Raw genomic sequence first — 19396 nt, 5'->3', positions numbered from 1 at the left:
TGCCACCAAAATAATTAACTTCAACTAGAAGCAATATCCACAGTGCCTGATATCAAGTTAAACTTCCAAAATAATTACATTGCACGATAATATCTCATGATTAATATTCCTTCACTTAATTTAGTCAAAATCTAATTAATCATAACTTGAAATACAAATTGCTCTACCAAGAAAACTATCAGAATAACTTATTCACACTTTGGTTACAGCCATAATTAGGTTGCATTCTAATTTTAGCATTTCAAAATTCTGATAAAATAATATAAATTTATCAATAGCAAAAGCAAATAAATATCTTCGTCTAATGGCCTAATGTCCATCCATCTCTCAAACTTTCCGACGAATCCTAAAGATCCTAAAACTTAAGCTCCATCAGACTATTTCAAACACAATCCCTAGAAATCTGAAACCTAAGCTCTGATACCACTAAATCTGTCACGCCCCGAGCCCGAGGCGCGGCAGACGCCGCACGCCCGCACGGCGGGCTGCACGGGCGCGCAAGGCAGCATATCATATCAAAGCAGATACAGCTATTCAAAACTGACATAATTATTTAAATTGTTCAAAAGCGGTTTTACAAAATTTCAAATAACAAATGCTTACGTAAGTCAAATATTTTAATCAATCTAACTAAAGGACTAATAACTGAAGGAATCGTCGGAAAATCTAACGCACTCCCCAATCCCGTGCGATCAAGCCTCTGGATCTGAAAAATAGAAAAAATAAAATAATGAGCTACACTAGCCCAGTAAGCAACAAAATACCCCAAAGTGGGGTCAGAGCATATCAGATCAAATACAGGATAATGAAATAAATCATAAATAACATTGTTTTACTATTTTCAAAACTTATTATCATTTTTCCAAAAACTCTGATATCAGAATCTCAACATGATAGGCTACGGCCACGTAACCCAGTGGCATGGGTTGCACAAAGTGCCAAATCCACTATTTTTATCCACCGATGGCAGCCGGTGTTGCACAAAAGTGCCAAATCCACTATATTTACCCACCGATGGCAGCCGGTGTCCAGAAACCACTATTCTAATCACCGGTGGCACGGTGTCGAAACCGGTTCCTCACAGATTACAAGTCGACAGGTCCAACGTATAATCCCCATTGGCGGGGCCAGAACAGAATAGAACAGATCATAGCCATGCTGAGAATACATATATATAAAAACAGATTTCATAAATTTTTCAGTCATAGTTTACGGATTTCAAAGCATAATTTTCAGAAATTTAACATGCCAGACCCATTTTACTAAATACAAAACATATTTCAGAATTTAATCTATTTATCAAATAATTTAGAAATCACACTCGAAGTATTAAGTTACTTACCTCTTCTCGCTTGATTCCTACTTCAGATAGACGGATCAGGTTCACCTGTTTAAATTTAATTACTTCCTTGTTAATTTCAGAGCTAAGCAAAATCCAAAAATAATACTATTGGTCACGGCCCAACAGAGCCCAAAGTTGGCCCATAATGGGCACGGCCTGATGGGGCCCATATCGGACTCGGCCCAATGGGCCCGCATAGACTCGGCTAAATAGGGCCCCCAAGGTTGGCTTCTGATTTGTTCATTTATACAATAAGATTTATTGCAGGGACTAATACTTAATTACAGGGTACTATTCTATAATAAAACTTGAGTGAGGGGACTAAATAAATATAGTTGGGGGCCTTTATGTAATAAATCTTTCCTATAGGGATCAAATACAAATTACAGGAGTCCCTATTTCTGAAATAGCATACTGCCAAGGGCTTAACTGCAAAAAATCTGTTTATTGGTCAAATGGGTTTGGGTTTCGGATCCCGGGTTTCGGGTTCGGGTTCCAGTTCAGGTTCAGGTTCAGGTTTGGGTTCGGGTTCGGGTTCGGGTTCGGATTCTCGAGTTTGATCTGGATCCAAGTTGGGCCCATGGGGGTATTGCCCAACTGGGCCCAACCGGACTGGACTGGGCCCAAGTTGGGCCTGCAATGGACTGGGCCCAACGGCCCAGTTTGGCCCGTGATGGGCCTCCTCCTTCCCCAAACTCCCCCCCACGAACAGGGGGAGAAGAAGAGACGGAGGAGAGAGGGAGGTGGCCGGCGGGGGTGGCCGGCTTGGGTGGCCGGGGGCCACCCCTGTTGGGTTTTGACCCACATGACCACAACGTGGTCAGTTACAGAATGAATCCCGTAACTGACTCCTAGAGAAGTGGAAACTCCCTTAATCCTTGATGGAAGGATAAGGCTTATGGGTCTCACCCTCTGCCTATTGATCGACATAGAACCAGCCATCGTGGGTGTCATTAACGTAGGGCCAAGAGGGAGATACTAAGAAGGACTTGATCATTCATCAGATTGTTTATGGATCCAGGTATGCTTCCTTTCATTATTGGTTCATGATCCTCTTTATAGATGTTCCTACATGTGGTATCAGAGCCTGGTTCATCCTAGAACCAGATCACAGTAAAGGGGAGAACCAGATCATGGTAAAAGACCCATTTTTGACAGTCCATGGATAGTCCTCCACGGCTGCAGGGACTTGGCAATGGGATGGTCCGACCCTGTGATGGCCGGCAAAACAACCCCAATGCCGGATCGGCCATGGCTTCCATCCCATCCAAATGCCGGATCGGGCCGGATTCATGGATTTGAGAAACAACCCCAAAAGGGGAAGAATGACCCTGCTGACGCCGAATCTGGCCGGCATATGCCGCCGTGAGCCATCAGAGGATCCGGCGTAGCCGCCGGCCATGGTCTCCCTCCCACTCTTTAAAAAAAAAAAAAAAAAAAAAAAAGGGAAAACTTACCGGATGATCACCGTCTTCCTCTGTATTCCTGCGGGTGACGCCGTCGGGCGGCGTTTCGTCCGGCGTCGGGCCCATCCCGGTGGCGCCGTCGGGCGGCACTTCGTCCGGCGGCATGATCGCCGCCTGCTGCTCCTAAGAGCCGACGGGTTGGGTTCGGCGGAACCCCAACCCGCCGGCGTTGCCCTGCTGGCGTGCGACCGCCGGTGGGCTCGCCATCGGGCGGCGAGTCCACCGGAAGGAGGCGGCGCGTTCGCCGCCCCGGAGACCGGAGGCTGGCGGGCTGGGTTCGGCGGAACCCTAGCCCGCCGCTAAAAGAGGAGGAAGACGGGTCGGGGTCGACCCGTCTTCAGTTCTTTTAAAAAAAAATATATATATTAATTTATTCATAACGGGTCCGGGTTTTGAGTTTGGACCCGAACCCGTAATCGTTAACCCGCTATGAAACGAGCATAACAGGAATAACGGGTTCGGTATTTTGGGTTTCGATCCGAAACCCGAATTCGTTTGGCCAGTAAAAGAGGAATTTTCAGTTAAGCCCCTATGGAACATTTTATTTATGCATACAGCCCTTCCAGGATGTTAAAAAGAATGAAAATGTTTCTGTTAAGTCCCTGTGAAACATTCTATTTATACTGAAGTCTTAGAGGGCTGTTAAAAGATGAAAATGTTTCTATTAAGTCCCTGTTAAATATTTTATTTATACTGAAATCCTTAGAGGGCTGTTAAAAGATGAAATTGTTTCTGTTAAGACCCTGTAAAATATTTTATTTATGCAGACATCCTTCCAGGGCTATAAGAAACAAAATATTTTGATCTAGTCCCTGTAGAATATATTATTTATGCAGAGGTCCTTGTAGGGTAATGTGAAAAAAAAAAAAATTGTCTTTTATTCTACATTTGTGTATACTTGATAGCATGATATGACACATGTACTAATTGTGTAGATTAGTAAAATTTTAAATACAAGTTTTATTTTAATGTCATATTATGAATTGTCAATCATGTGCAATGTCATTATTTTATTTTGATGTCTATATTATGAAATAGTTTGGTAGTTACCAAAGTAACCCAACTAGAATGTTTAATAGACATCAAGTCATCAAATACTCTAATCCCAGGTATTAAGATAATGACTTTGCAAATTATGACTTACAGTTTTTCAGTCATGAGATATTATGGATTGGCCCAAAGGTGCACCACTTTCAAATGATTGATTTGCTGAGTTAGGATAATTAATGAGTATCCTTGATTTAATAGGTATTGGATGCTCAAAGGCAACAGACCTATTTAAATTTTGGACCTATATCATTAATTATTCCTAGGTGAATTGGGAATCACCATAATAGTAATTTAGTATTTCATAATTACTACCCAAAGGTGTATTATGGTAATACTGTTTATGTTATTCATCATTATTGCTAACTCAAAGTGTTAATGTTGTAAGCATTTTCTTATTGTTAATTTTCTTATTGCAGTATCTATTCCTGTTTCGCTTCATTCGCAAGCTTCATCTGTTACGATCTTTAATGGAACTAATTTCTCAGAGTGGAATGGACAAGTCCAGTTTCACCTAGGTGTTCTGGATCTTGATTTAGCACTCCGATCTGAGAAACCGGCTGACATTACTGATTTGAGCAGCTCGGAAGAAAGGTCTTTTTATAAGACTTGGGAAAGATCGAACAGATTGAGCATTATGTTTATGCGGATGAGTATAGCGAACAATATCAAGTCAACGCTTCCTGAATGTGACAGTGCTCAAGCATTATTGAAAACTGTGGAAGAACGTTTCCGATCTGCTGATAAGTCTCTGGCTGGGACATTAATGGCTAAACTTACCACCATGAAATTTGATGGTACTTATGGGATGCATGAGCATATCCTTGAAATGACAAATATAGCTGCTAAGCTGAAGGCTCTTGGGATGGATGTGAATGAATCCTTTTTAGTTCAATTTATTTTGAACTCCTTGCCTCCTCAATTTGGATCATTTCAAATTCACTATAACACTATTAAGGATAAGTGGAATGTGAATGAATTGACCAGTATGCTTGTTCAAGAGGAGACAAGACTTAAGCAACAAGGATATCATTCTGTCAATCTTGTAAGTCATGGAGCCAAGAAGAAATGGAAGAAGCCAAGAAAGGGCATGAAGAGTGGACCATCCAAGGGTAAAGAGCCTCATCATGATACCGAGGTTCATAAGAAGAAACAAAATAAAGATAGATGCCATTTTTGCAAGAAATTGGGACACTATCAGAAGGACTGCCATAAACGCAAGGCATGGTTTGAAAAGAAAGGTAAGCCTTTGACTTATGTATGTTTTGAATCAAACCTTACTGAAGTTCCTTCTAATACTTGGTGGTTTGACTCAGGTTCTAATATTCATGTTTCAAATACGATGCAGGGATTCCTTACAACCCAGATGCAAGATCCAAATGAGAGTTTTATCGTTTTGGGGAATGGGGTTAGAGTTCCTGTAACAGCTGTTGGAACCTATCGTTTGTTTTTAAATACTGGTTGTCATTTAGATTTGCTTCAGACTCTTTATGTTCCTTCTATTTCTAAAAATTTAATTTCTGTTTCTAAACTTGATGTTGAAGGATATTTCTTTAAAATTGGGAATGGTAGTTTGCGTCTTTTCAAAGACAATGTCTTCCTTGGTTCTGGTGTTTTGTGTGATGGCTTATATAAAGTGAATCTTGATAATCATTTTGCTGAAACTCTTATGACCTTGCATCGTAATATTGGAATTAAACGAAACATGATAAATGAAAGATCTTCTAACTTGTGGCATAAAAGATTGGGTCATATATCCAAAGAAAGATTAGAGAGATTAGTAAAGGATGGGATTTTGTCAAACTTAGACTTTACTGATCTCGGTATGTGTGTAGACTGCATTAAGGAAAAGCAAACCAAACACACAAAGAAAGTTGCCACAAGAAGTGAAGAACTTCTTGAAATTATCCATACAGACATTTGTGGGCCTTTTGACTCCCCATCATTTGGTGGAGAGAAGTATTTTATTACCTTTATTGATGATTTTTCACGTTATGGTTATGTCTATTTGTTGCATGAAAAATCTCAGGCAGTGGATGTTCTAGAGGTATACATTACTGAGGTTGAAAGACAATTAGATAGAAAGGTGAAAATTGTCAGGTCTGATAGAGGTGGTGAATATTATGGTAGGTATGATGAAACAGGACAACACCCTGGCCCATTTGCTAAACTCTTAGAAAAGCATGGCATACGTGCTCAATACACTATGCCGGGAACGCCACAGCAGAATGGAGTAGCTGAAAGGCGTAATCGTACACTTATGGATATGGTTAGGAGTATGTTGAGTAATTTTCCGTTACCCATATCGTTGTGGATGGAAGCCCTTAAGACCGCTGTATACATATTAAACCGGGTTCCTAGTAAGGCAGTTCCAAAAACTCCTTTTGAGTTATGGACAGGAAGGAAACCGAGTTTAAGACACCTGCATGTTTGGGGTTGTCCAGCGGAGGCCAGAATTTATAATCCACATGAAAAGAAATTGGATTTTAGAACGATTAGTGGATACTTTATAGGTTATCCCGAAAAATCCAAAGGGTATAGGATTTACTGTCCTAACCATAGTACGAGAATTATAGAGACCGGTAATGTCAAATTCATTGAGAATGGTGAAACCAGTGGAAGTGATAAACCACAAAATGTGAAAATTCAAGAAGTTAGGGTGCAAGTCCCTTTACCCATGACTTCTAAGAAAATTGTTGTTCCTACAGTTGTCACACAGTTTAATAACAATGAACAACAAATTAATGATCAAACACTCCATAATGAAGTTATCACCACTGAACAAGTTGTAGAAGAACCACAAGGGATGACATTAAGGAGATCTCAAAGAGAAAGAAGATCTGCCATTCCAAATGATTATATGGTTTATCTACAAGAATTTGATTTTGATATAGGGACAAGAAAAGATCCGGTTTCTTTTAAACAAGCCATAGAAAGTGTTGATTCTACTAAATGGATTGATGCCATGAAAGATGAGTTGAAATCAATGGATCAGAATGAAGTCTGGGATGTTGTTGATTTGCCCGAAGGTTGTAAAACAGTTGGGTGTAAGTGGGTCTTTAAGACCAAGCTCGACTCAAAGGGTAATGTTGAACGACATAAAGCCAGACTGGTGGCCAAAGGTTTCACTCAGAAAGGAGGCATTGATTATAAAGAGACCTTTTCTCCTGTATCTAAAAAGGACTCATTTAGAATCATTATGGCTTTGGTTGCACATTATGATTTAGAGTTGCACCAAATGGATGTAAAAACTGCTTTTCTAAATGGGAGTTTAGATGAAGAAGTCTATATGGACCAGCCCGAAGGTTTCCCATTAAAGGGAAAAGAACATATGGTTTGCAAATTAAAGAAGTCAATATATGGTCTTAAACAAGCTTCCCGACAATGGTATCGCAAGTTCAATGATACCATCACTTCCTTCGGTTTTAAGGAAAACACTGTTGATCGGTGTATATACCTGAAGGTCAGTGGGAGCAAGTTTATCTTTTTGGTCCTATATGTTGATGATATATTGCTTGCCAGTAGTGATCTTGGCTTATTGTATGAAACTAAGGTTTTTTCTCTCAAAGAACTTTGAAATGAAAGATATGAATGAGGCAACCTACGTGATAGGCATTGAAATATTTCGTGATCGATCACGTGGATTGTTAGGGTTGTCTCAAAAGGCATATATAGACAGAGTTCTAGAGAGATTTGGTATGAAGAATTGTTCAGCCAGTGTTGTTCCAATTCAGAAAGGGGATAAATTTAGTCTCATGCAATGCCCACAGAATGAATTGGAACGTAAGCAGATGGAAAATATACCTTATGCTTCTGCAGTTGGTAGCTTGATGTACGCTCAGACCTGTACCAGACCGGACATCAGTTTTACAGTTGGAATGCTAGGAAGATACCAAAGTAATCCAGGGATGGATCACTGGAAAGCTGCAAAGAAAGTGATGAGATACTTGCAAGGAACAAAGAATTACATGCTTACATATAGAAAGTCAGATAGCCTTGAGGTGATTGGCTATTCGGATTCAGACTTTGCTGGATGTGTGGATAGTAGAAAGTCAACGTTTGGCTATTTGTTCCTATTAGCTGGAGGAGCAATCTCATGGAAAAGTGCCAAACAGACAAGCACTGCTTCGTCCACCATGGAAGCAGAATTTGTGGCATGCTTTGAGGCCACGGTTCATAGTTTGTGGCTGCGTAACTTCATCTCGGGACTTGGGATTGTCGACTCTATTGCCAGGCCGCTGAGAATCTTTTGTGACAATACTGCAGCCGTCCATTTCTCCAGAAACGACAAATATTCTAATGGTGCCAAGCACATTGAGCTTAAATATTTTGTTGTCAAGGAGGAAGTTCAGAAACAAAATGTGTCTATAGAAAATATGAGGACATAGCTCATGATTGCAGATCCTTTGACAAAAGGTTTACAACCGAAGACTTTTAAAGAGCATGTTGAAAGAATGGGTCTTAGTTGTAATCCATGATATTAGTTGAGGATTGTATTATGTTTATTTCTTTGACACTTAGACATAATTGATTATGTTTCTGATTTTCCTGTTCTTCAAATATATGTACATGTATGGTTTGAATGTATGATTACAGGAATTGTCTCTGACAAAGACATAATGTTTGACCATTAAAGATACTTCTCATTTATGGACTGTGGTTAAATAATTTGCTGGTGTTGTAGTACTTGGAAGGAACTATGTCATTATGTTGATGTGGAACCGCCTTGACTCGCATTAGTAAGTTGTTTAATTATGGTATTATGATGACCCAACTGACTGTGGATTAGAATGATGCGCGCCTAATGTTTATATCATTCTAACTAAAGTATGGTCATATGGGCCAAGTGGGAGAATGTTGGGTTTTGACCCACATGACCACAACGTGGTCAGTTACAGAATGAATCCCGTAACTGACTCCTAGAGAAGTGGAAACTCCCTTAATCCTTGATGGAAGGATAAGGCTTATGGGTCTCACCCTCTGCCTATTGATCGACATAGAACCAGCCATCGTGGGTGTCATTAACGTAGGGCCAAGAGGGAGATACTAAGAAGGACTTGATCATTCATCAGATTGTTTATGGATCCAGGTATGCTTCCTTTCATTATTGGTTCATGATCCTCTTTATAGATGTTCCTACAACCCCTCGATCGACTGCCAGCCAGCCGCCATGGCGGCCGGCGGCGTTGCAGGGACCGACGGAGAGGAGAAGCAACCGAGATGATGATTTCGGCTGCTTGGGCTGAAACAGAGGAGAGGAGGATCTCGACGGAGGAGGGCTTACCGGCGGTCGACGGAGGTGGCAAATCCCAGCCGAGGGAGGCTCGGTCCGGCGTCAAGCGACGGCGGCGATGTTTGAAGCCGAGGGGTTGGATCTCGGAGCAGGGGAAGCTCGCGGAGGGGATCCGGGCGGCGCTCGGTCAGGAAGACACACCGATCGGAGAGGAGGAGGAGGGAAGGAGGAAAGAGAAGGAGGAAGAGGGCTCGGTTTGCCCTAGGGGGAGGATTTGGGGGGTTTTTATCACCCCCCTCGTGATGGCTCTCCGCCGCGAAGATCGCGGCGGCCGAGCGAGATCCGCGGCCGCGGTTCGGCCGCGGATGAGCTGGAGGGGGGGGTGTCGCGGGACTAGCGACATCCCCGCCCCGATCATCCCCGGAAGAGCCGGAGAGGATCGCAAATCGCGATCCTCTGTTCCGGCCTTCCAAAAAGAGAACGGGACTGAAGTCGGCAGGGGCTGCCGACTTCAGCCCGTGTCTCACAATAATATCATAAGGCAAGTAGCTGAACAAATTATTAATTAAGTAATTTAAAATTTAAATAACTAAAAACCTAAATTTTAGCGTCTCACAAAACTAACAATATTTAAAAGATACATTAGACTTTAGTAAAATTCTAGTCTAAAACAAAAAGATTAAAGTTCTGCTTTTAATCACTTTTCCGAAATATATTCCATACTAACTTAGTTCTTAAGATTTGAAAAACAGTAAAATATGTAATATTGAGCTAGACATCCCAATAAGCAATGAATATTTTAACTAGAAAAATCAGACAATAAATAAATAATAATTTACAAAAAATAAGCATATAGAATTCATCAGTTCAAATCCAAATCTAGATATGCATCATTATCAAAATATGATAAATGCTAAAGTCAATCTTTCTCTAAATTAAAATTTCGTTCATGAGTCCAAGTTCTTTCAAAACATCAAGTTCATTTTATCAATTATGAGCCATGACTATACTATTCTGTGGCAGGATCACGATGCTACGAATCTTTTTGAGGTGCGTCGTATATCTTCTTGCGGTGTGTTTAGCATCATCTTGTAGCAAAGTTCTCAGGACCGTACATCTACTTTTGGTATGTCGTGCATCTTCTTGGAACATAACTTTTTCAAACTATATAAGTGCCGATGTATTTGCCCCTATTGGTGGGGTCCTTAACATAATTAGGTTGAAAGTTCAAATTAAATAATCATACGGTTCCATATCTCAGTTCAACAAAAATATAAAAAATCATGTGGTACCAAAATCAATCAAACAAGATTAATATTTCGAAGCAAGCATCATCATACTATTCCAAAATAAAACATATCCAATAAAAAATATCATTCATCAAATTCAAGCATCATGAAGGCATGATTCAAAAAATTTATTACTATAATAATTCTATAATTTGTTGATAAATGTAGGAAATGTGAAGTATTAACGTCATAAGTCCTTTGACAAATCTAAATAATTTCAAAAATTTCTTTTCAAAATCCTTAATGTATAAACCATATAGGGTATCCCATTGTTGGACATCTTCTTGTCTGGGCAACTTTACTCTAGGTGGCAGTGCCCGGCAACCTAAATTAGTCAGATTGGGTTAATCCAACTGATCAAATTACAAATCAAGAATTAGAGTAGGGTATAAATAAATCAATAAGAACTAATGACAATAGAGTCTAGTTGTGTTAATTAACGATCCGGATGATGCCGACATGCTACCCAATCAACATAGCAGTTCAAGGCCTCATTTTTGGAGTCAACTCAGATCTAATGCAAAGGGGCTCGGGACCCTCCACTAGGTCCATGATTCAGGTAGAGAAAGAAACATAAAGAAGAAGAGAGAGAAGCTAAGAGTGGAGTAGGGCTAACCAGACGATATTTCTTGGTGGCATGAGTAGGTCTAATCAAAGTCCAGGCTAGGGTATAGGTGGCTCAACAGAAACTGAGGACGACCAAATTTAGTAGTGTCCAATAAGGGCCTAGATAGAGGCTAGTACACCGCTCGTCCATCGGGGCTCAATTCGATCTTCATCTAATCAGGGTCACTTAAGATACAAGAGCTCGATAGAGATCAATAAGAACTAGATCTTGAGATGCTCGACAAAGGCTCGGATGGTGCGAACATGCTGCCCAGCTAACAGGGCCTCTTAAAGCCCCTTAATTGGGTCAATTTGGGTTCAAAACAAAAGGGTTCGAGAGTTCCTCCTCTAAGTCCGTAGAGAGAGAAGATGTGGGGCTTTTTCTCTTCTCTTCTTTCTTTCTTTCTTTGTTGGAGAAACAAGGGAAAGGACTTGCCCTTCTTCTAGGAAAGGATAGAGAGAGAAAATTTGGTGGTGGAAAGCTAGTGGTGGTGGGATTTCACAATTGGAAGGCTGGCGACTAAGCACGATGGCAGCATGGCAGCCAAGCAGCGACAAGTGGCCGGTAGCAAATAGGTGGCTTGTGAGATCAAAATCGTGTCAAAATAAGGTAGAATAGAGCTTGATCAATCTTGAGCTCTAGCTAATCATCGGCGGCTAGGGTGCCATTGATGACAACAGTTAGTTGAGGGGAAGGCAGTGGGAAAGAGGAAATGACAAACATAGTGGCTTGAAAAAAAAAGAAGAGAAAAGAAATAGAGACGGAACTGGGAAGGCTACATCCGGATCAAATACCAGCAAATTTTTGTCGGAAATCAAGCCAATAGCAATGTTTATCAATGGAAATTATGGGAGAAAGATGATTAAAAGGAGTAAAAGGTGTTTACCTCGTCTAATGCAAAGATCACCACATGATAGTGGTGATCTGTGGTGGCAGAAACTCAAAGAACATTCATGATAATCAATTGAGAGTAGGGCAGGGGACTTCCCATGGAAATCAAAGGGAGGCATGTGGTAGCTTTAAATAGGACAGATTTGAGGGAGTCTATATCTCCCGGTGCTTGACTCCTACAAGGAGTGGAGCCGAGGAAGAGGGCAATTCCTATTAGGAGTTAGGGGTACAAATGGGTCGGGTTGACCCATGACCCGACCTGATTAAACCTGACCCAACCCAACCTCGATTGAACTCGATTTGACCCATTTTAAAGGATCCATATGGCCAGGTTGGAATCTAAAATTGACCCATTCTATTTTGGAGGCCGGGTCTGAATTTTCTGAATTTTGGTTTGACCCGACTCGACCCAATTCATTTAAAATTTGGGTAATTTTGGATTTCTAATCCTACGACCTGCCCCTACCCGATCCGACCAACTTGCATAACTATTTAGGCCTGTAGGCCACAAGGGGTGCAAGCCAAACTGGTCAATTTAACAAACAAGAGTCGGTAGAATCATTTTTCCATCCTTCTATGTCCCATATGACACAAGCTCGTACTATGAGTAAAGTTTGTTGAAATCCCTTAGTTAGCCAACAGATTATATAAAACTGCCTTATATGTAGCTCAAACACAAGAATCTAGGGTCTTTATTGTTGCCCAAGGAGACAACCCAAGAGGAGGGGGAGGGGTGAATTGGGTTTTAATTAAATATGACTAATTAAAAGTATAATGAGTAATTAACTAAATCTATTGCAAGCAAATTAGTTAGTTTACTAGATGCAGTGAGTGAAGAGAGAGAAAGAGACAACAACCAATACAAACACAGACAAGTTTATAGTGGTTCGGAGACAACTCTTGCTCCTACGTCTACTCCCCAAGCCGCACTTGGGTGTTCACTATAATTCCTAGGATTACAGCCGATTGTTTTACAAGCTCACAACCCAACTTGTTGTTTTCACGAGATTACAACGAACTCGGTCGGTTTTCATAGGCTCACCGACTAGAACCACCCCATTATTTTTTCGGATTCGCAATCAAACCCAGTTGGTTTTCTCCGGTTCACCAACCACAACCTTACACCGTTGGTTTTATATTTGGCTCACCAACAAACCTTACAACCTTTGATTCAATCCCCTTATTGAATCAAGTAAGAAAAACAAAGTTTGGAAGTTCACAAAGAATGCTTCTAAAAAGCAGATGTGAGAACAATATAAGCAAAGTAAAGTTAGAAGCCCTCAAACAGATTTTAGATTGGAAGGTAGGGGCTTCTCGATTTTTGAGTCTCCTCATGAAAGCACTGAAGATTGGAGGATAGTAGTGGAGCCTTGAATGCGAAGGAAGTACTTCTCGGATTGAGTTGAAAATGCACCTCTTCCTTCTTTTGCTTGTATTTACTCTTAAGAAGCTCTTGGTAGTTGAAATCCTTTAATGCTCAGATAGAATAGCTCTCTTGTTGTCTACTACTGTTCACTCTGGCTATTTAAGTGGTTCCATTCGAAAACTAGCCGTTAGAAAGTGATTTGTAGCCGTTCTGTCCCGTCTGCACATCCTGACAATATATCCGTTAGGATCGAAGTCGACTTGTGCGATCTGAAGTTGACTCGGCTGTTGCTGGAGTCGACTCATACTTTACTGGAGACGACTCGCCCGTTGTTCAGGATTTGAATTAAAGTGCTTATCCCATCCTGGAGTCGACTCGGACCAAACCTCGAGTCGACTCGCCAACATGTGGAGATGACTCGGGCACTTAGGAGTCGGCTCGTTCTCAGGGTTTCAGAAACCAATCTTTCTATTTTTCTTCCTCGAGTCGACTCGGATTTTCTTGGAGTCGACTCGATTGTCTTGAGAGGCGACTCGAGATCTTCAGGAGACAACTCGTTCTCAGAGTCCGAAAAATCGATTCTCTGTCTATTGAACTGATCTGCCTCGGAGTCGACTCGCGCTTTGTTGGAGTCGACTCGGCTGACTTGGGGGTCGACTCTGGAACTCTTGGAGTCGACTCGTTCATAGGGTTTCCGAGATTGGTTTTCTGCCTTTCAGACTGCTTTTGTCTGGGAGTCGACTTGGACATAACTAGGAGTCGACTCGCCAAACGTCGGAGTCGACTCGTAACCTTCTGGAGTAGACTCGATAACAGGGTCTAAAATCCATCATTCTGTCTTTCTGTCTGTTACCCTTTGGAGTCGACTCGGAACCATCGGGAGTCGACTCGGCAAGCATCGGAGTCGACTCGAAACCTTTTGTAGTCGACTCGCTGATAGGGTCTGAAACTCTTCTTTCTGTCTTTCTGTCTGTTCTCATTCGGAGTCGACTCGTAGAGTACCGGAGTCGACTCGAGCTTGTGCCAAAACCTTTAAACCACTCGGAGTCGACTCGTAATCTTCCGGAGTCGACTCGGGATGCAGACTTTGGTTCAAATTGAGTCCAATACTTATCCAAATTACTTTGAACCAGAGCTTAAGGCACTTAACTAGAAATTCACACATATTTGCCTGAAACACTAGATTGAATTCATTAGTACAACATAAAATATACTCAAATGCTTTGAGCTCATCAAAATCAAATAGGGGTTTACTCAATCACTTCACAATCTCCTCCTTTTTGATTATGACAAAACATTGAGTATTTGTAAAGTGAATTGCTTAATCAAGAAGTGAATTGTAGTATGGTTTCGAAATGAATTCAAATGTCTACTCATTTAGTATATCCAAAATTGAAAGATATGAGTCAATATACTTGAAATTAAAGCTCCCCCTTTCATTTAGAATTATATAAGCCTTCAAAAACATACATTCAATTGTTTGGCTTATATTCTTTTAATTAATTTACTTTCTTAGAATTTCAGATTCTCCTCCTCAATATTTGCATTCTATTTTGTTTGAACTTTGTTTAAGTTTAGTGATTCCCTTTACATTCAATGTATCATATTTTCTCCCCCTTTTTGTCATCATAGCAAAAAGGTGAAGTATCAAAGAATCAATGTAGAGGCACATTATAACACAAAAGGCACAATGCTCAATTTTTCAGAAAATGATTTCAGTTCATTGATTACAAAATTTGAGTACATTGATTGAAAGTCCAAAAGGACTTTAAATGATAACATAAAAATACAAATCTAAGGACGTCTAGTAGAAGAAGAAGATGCGCCCATACTCCGCCGCTGAGCCTGCAAAACCAAGCTCATTCCTTCAGAGACATTCCCTAGTTGTGCAATAATCTCTGAAGTCGTCCTAGCTTGTGTCTAGGTCAGTTGGCTCACACTTTCATTGATTGTGTCAAGCTTATCTATCAATACTTTTGCAAGCCTTTCTACACCTTGACTTTGCCTTAGCAGCTCTGATCTAATAGTATCTTGCATTTGCCTCGTGTCTTCCTTAATAGCTGTGAGGCTCCAAGTAATGACCCTGAACTAGACTCCTCAGGCTTGACAGCTCCTCCTTGACTTCAGCTACCATCATGGATACTGCTGCTGTGGAGGGAGTGAGGTCAGTGGAGGGTGCATTGGAGGTACCTCTGAGAAAAAAGTAACTCTACAAAAAGAAAAGCAATAAATCCTAATAATTTCATGGCATTACATGCCAACACTAGGTGTATTAATAATAAGATAATGATTATCAATAGGATAAGAAGCCTAAGGAAAGCCAGAAGGTGCAATATATTTGCATAATGTAGAGTTTTGCATAACCATATGCAGTACCACTCTACATATTCTCATTTTAGTCTTATATACTGAAATCATTTTTTCTCTTTCCTAGTTATGGATAATAGATTGTAGAACAAATTAAGTTATCAAAATAAATCACGTAATTTTGGGTTGGGATCCGACCTAGATTCGATCCGGATCAGAATTTTTTGGATTGGGATCATATTATAGATAGACCTGACTCGACCCGAATAACTCGTTGGGTGAGAAATTTTAGCAATGAACCTGACCCGATCTGATCTTCTATTGAATTAGCTTTGGGTCCAACTTTAGGACTGAAATAAGGATCCGGGTTGGGTCGAGGTCACTAATTACCTAGTCCGACCTGACCCATTTGTACCCCTATTGGGAGTCCGTCTCTTCTCCTCTCCACGTGCAGTGCACTTGCATCTTTTTTTTTCAATTCTAAGTTTCTAGATGTTGTGCTGTTTGGGCTGGCCCAAGCTACCAAGGCCGATCAAGTGGACTAGGCCCAATTGACTCTTGGTTGGGTATTATATTCTCCCTCCTAAAAGAAATTTCATCCTCGAAAATTTCTTACCAAAATTTTTGAAACTTTAGGGTTTCTCTATTATGATCTCATTCTCAATTTTCTAAGTATTTTACTTATCGATGTGATTTTATCATTAGGTTTTATTATAAGAATAAGGTTTAATACCTTAAAACAAGATTATTCTTGTAGATGATCTAAATCAAACTCCTCTCTTGTAACAAAAATCAACATCTTATTTTCGGAAAAGAATACCAAGTTTCTTTTCAAAGATATTGACTGATCTTAATTAATCAATCCATCAGAAGATCATAAACTACTCCAATTTTGCCTTAGCAGAAGAAAATTTGAGCATGGAATATTTTTTAAGATTGATAAATAACCTCAAATTATTTTAAACAGATAGAGGAGTATAAGCTTCAGATCTATAGAAAAGAGATCCATACCAAAACAATCAAGATCCAAAATCAAGAATCAATTTGTTAGCCATTGATTCAAGCTGCTAAAAATTTTCTTATCACAGTAGATAGGGAACCTACTAGCGAAAATCATATAGCTGCAATATCCAAAATATTCAAGAATCAAAACTATTGTCCTTTCCATTATCAATGGAATCCTCTATAAGGAAATTCAAATCAAATCATCTATCATAAACTTTCTAATTCAAAGTGTTAATATTGCTAACTAGCTTAAAAATAATTTAGACCATCACACTTCTACTACGTACTCTGATCTAAACCACTTAAATTCTTTGAATTCACTAAATGAATTTCAACCAAAATATTATTTTGTATTGTAAACTGAAAAAGATTTAAAATTTCAAATTTCAAGCAAAGCCAAAGATAAACTTTTAAATCTTGTACCTAATTTGCCTCAAGCACACCCATCTTGATTAACTCTCAAGCTTCTTTTCACATTCAAAACCGTTGTACGATCCAGTTACTCCAACCTAAACATGAATTAAATCTTGTTTCTCTTGTCAATTCAATCAGATGTTTCCAAATTAAACTACAATAAGTAAAATCAATTAAAAGAATTTTTTCAATGCTCTACTAAGTTAGAAGACCTTAAGTCAAAACATATAAGTAAAACTGACTCAATCATCTCTCCCAAAGTTTTCATCATTGAGTGTTTTAACATCTATTAAAAACCTTCTACAATAATCAAGCAAGCCTCTCAAAATCAAATTTTTCATACAATACTAGATTTCACCAGTGGCCTTACTAATTTGATAGGCTATTTGTGCCATCCTCTAATCAATGTCTCCAAGTCTAAGGAGATTGAAAAGAATAATACGCCGCATCTTCGTCTATCCCTCCTCTCCCTAACTTATGTTCCATCAACTTGTCCTTGATTGCTGTCTTTTCTTTTACTTCCATCTATGTAAAGGCCTTTTGTAGATTCTCTTGGAATCTTCAATTGAAATCCTTTTAAAGAAAAAAAAAATCCGCTTGGCCCCAAGATTTCCTTTACCCAAACCACCCATGACAATTACTTTTTCATGGAGAAGGGTATGGATTGATGAATTCTTTATATGCATGGCACGTGCAGTATAGTAGTGCGTATATATAGGAACTAGGCTGCAGTTGACAAGATTTGATGTCGATCTAATGATGTGAAATTGAAAGTTGTGTGTATGACATGACCTGCTTGTAAGCTATTTACCAACCATAAATCATATACATTAGAGATCCTTGGCCTATGTAATCAAGTGGTCACAGATAGGTACTATATCATGTTATTTGAACTACCATTTCTGACTATTCGATGCATAGACCTAGAATCTCCAAATTACATCATCTTTGCTTTGTATGTAGTTTGGAGATATGACTTGGATCCTAATTTTGATTTCACCTTACCATGTCTAACTTCAAATATAGCCAACTTCGTACAATTAATACAGAACTATGGTTGCTTCGATATTTTTGTTACTAGGATTCAGGCATGGATATAAGAGGATTAACCAAACTGAATTAGCTATATATATAATTGATGGAACTACAAGTGGAGTTGCCACTGCAAGTTTTTTTATAAGAGAAAGACGCTGCAAAAGAAATAAAATTTCCAGACCGACTCTTATAAGCGTCGGTAATTTTCGCGCCATTGCTTCCAAAAGCGTCACGAAAGCGTTGGGCAGGTGAGGGTGAGATTTTTTTTTCCGATGCTTTTTGAAAGCGTCGACATAAATGGACTCTATGCATGCATTAAAGTACTGAAGTTGAGAATAAAGCAACAAGTAGGAACTGAAAACTTCCAACACAAAAACACAGATGAAGAAGTTAAGGATCAATTGCATAATTATTTTGTACTTCATAATATTCTTTTTAGTATTCATATTAGTGTCTTTATTCATATTACATGTGAATAACAAAGTGGAGAGTAATACGAGAGTCCTACATGCACATACACAGAGTAGCATACAAGGAGCTAAATGGTGATTGATTTTCATGAAAAAATTTCAATCTCATACAAGGGTTATAAATTTAGGGATGGAGGCAGGTAACAGATTAAAATTCAAAAAAATTTACGCCAACAAATCAAGCAGATTTGAACAATTTACAGTAAGAGGGATGACAGAGGGTAACCTTTAGGTTTCCATGTTCCATGGATGAATTCAAATGATTGAATCAGATTGGCAACTAATGTTCAACTTATAAAACTGTCATATCTAGAGGGAACTAGAAGTTGAGCAGATTGGGGATTTCACTCAATTCAAACTATTTCAACTATCATTTCATATTGATTTATCATTATATAGCTCCTATTCTTGTAGATATAAGAATACCAAAAGCAATTGATGATGCATAGTGTAATACTTCAGGCGGATGCGGACCTCGATCGATCAGGACTTGGGGCCGGTCGGTCAATGTCGGAGAGGAGGGAGGAGAAGAAGATCCTCGGGTGGAGGCGAAGCTCAGTCAAGGCTTGAGGGCTGGTCAGTCAAAGCCAGAGAAGAGGGAGGAGGAGAAGATCCTCGGGCGGAGGTGAAGCAAAATCGAGGCTTCAAAAAACATAAAAATGCTTCAAACTTTTTGAATCTAATACTTACTCCCTTCTAATCTTTTAAATGTAATTTCACTTTTGATTCTAATTTCCGTCACAAACCAAACGTATTTGGCTATTCCGATGCTCATTTCAATTTAGTCTGATTCAAATTTCGACCGCGAACTAAACATATATATCTCTAATTAATCAGATCCTAATTGTAGGACTGAAAACCTCCTCCATTGGGAGGAAGAGTTGCGGCCGCTGCCGTATTGCCCCATTCCCCAAGAAAAAAGAC

This window comes from Phoenix dactylifera, chromosome 5, assembly GCF_051530095.1.
Source record: "Phoenix dactylifera cultivar Ajwa chromosome 5, Ajwa_hap1_PhDact_Kaust_v1.1, whole genome shotgun sequence".
Lineage (NCBI taxonomy): Eukaryota > Viridiplantae > Streptophyta > Magnoliopsida > Arecales > Arecaceae > Phoenix > Phoenix dactylifera.
The sequence above is the reverse complement of the archived record's forward strand: the minus strand, read 5'-3'. Positions refer to the sequence as shown.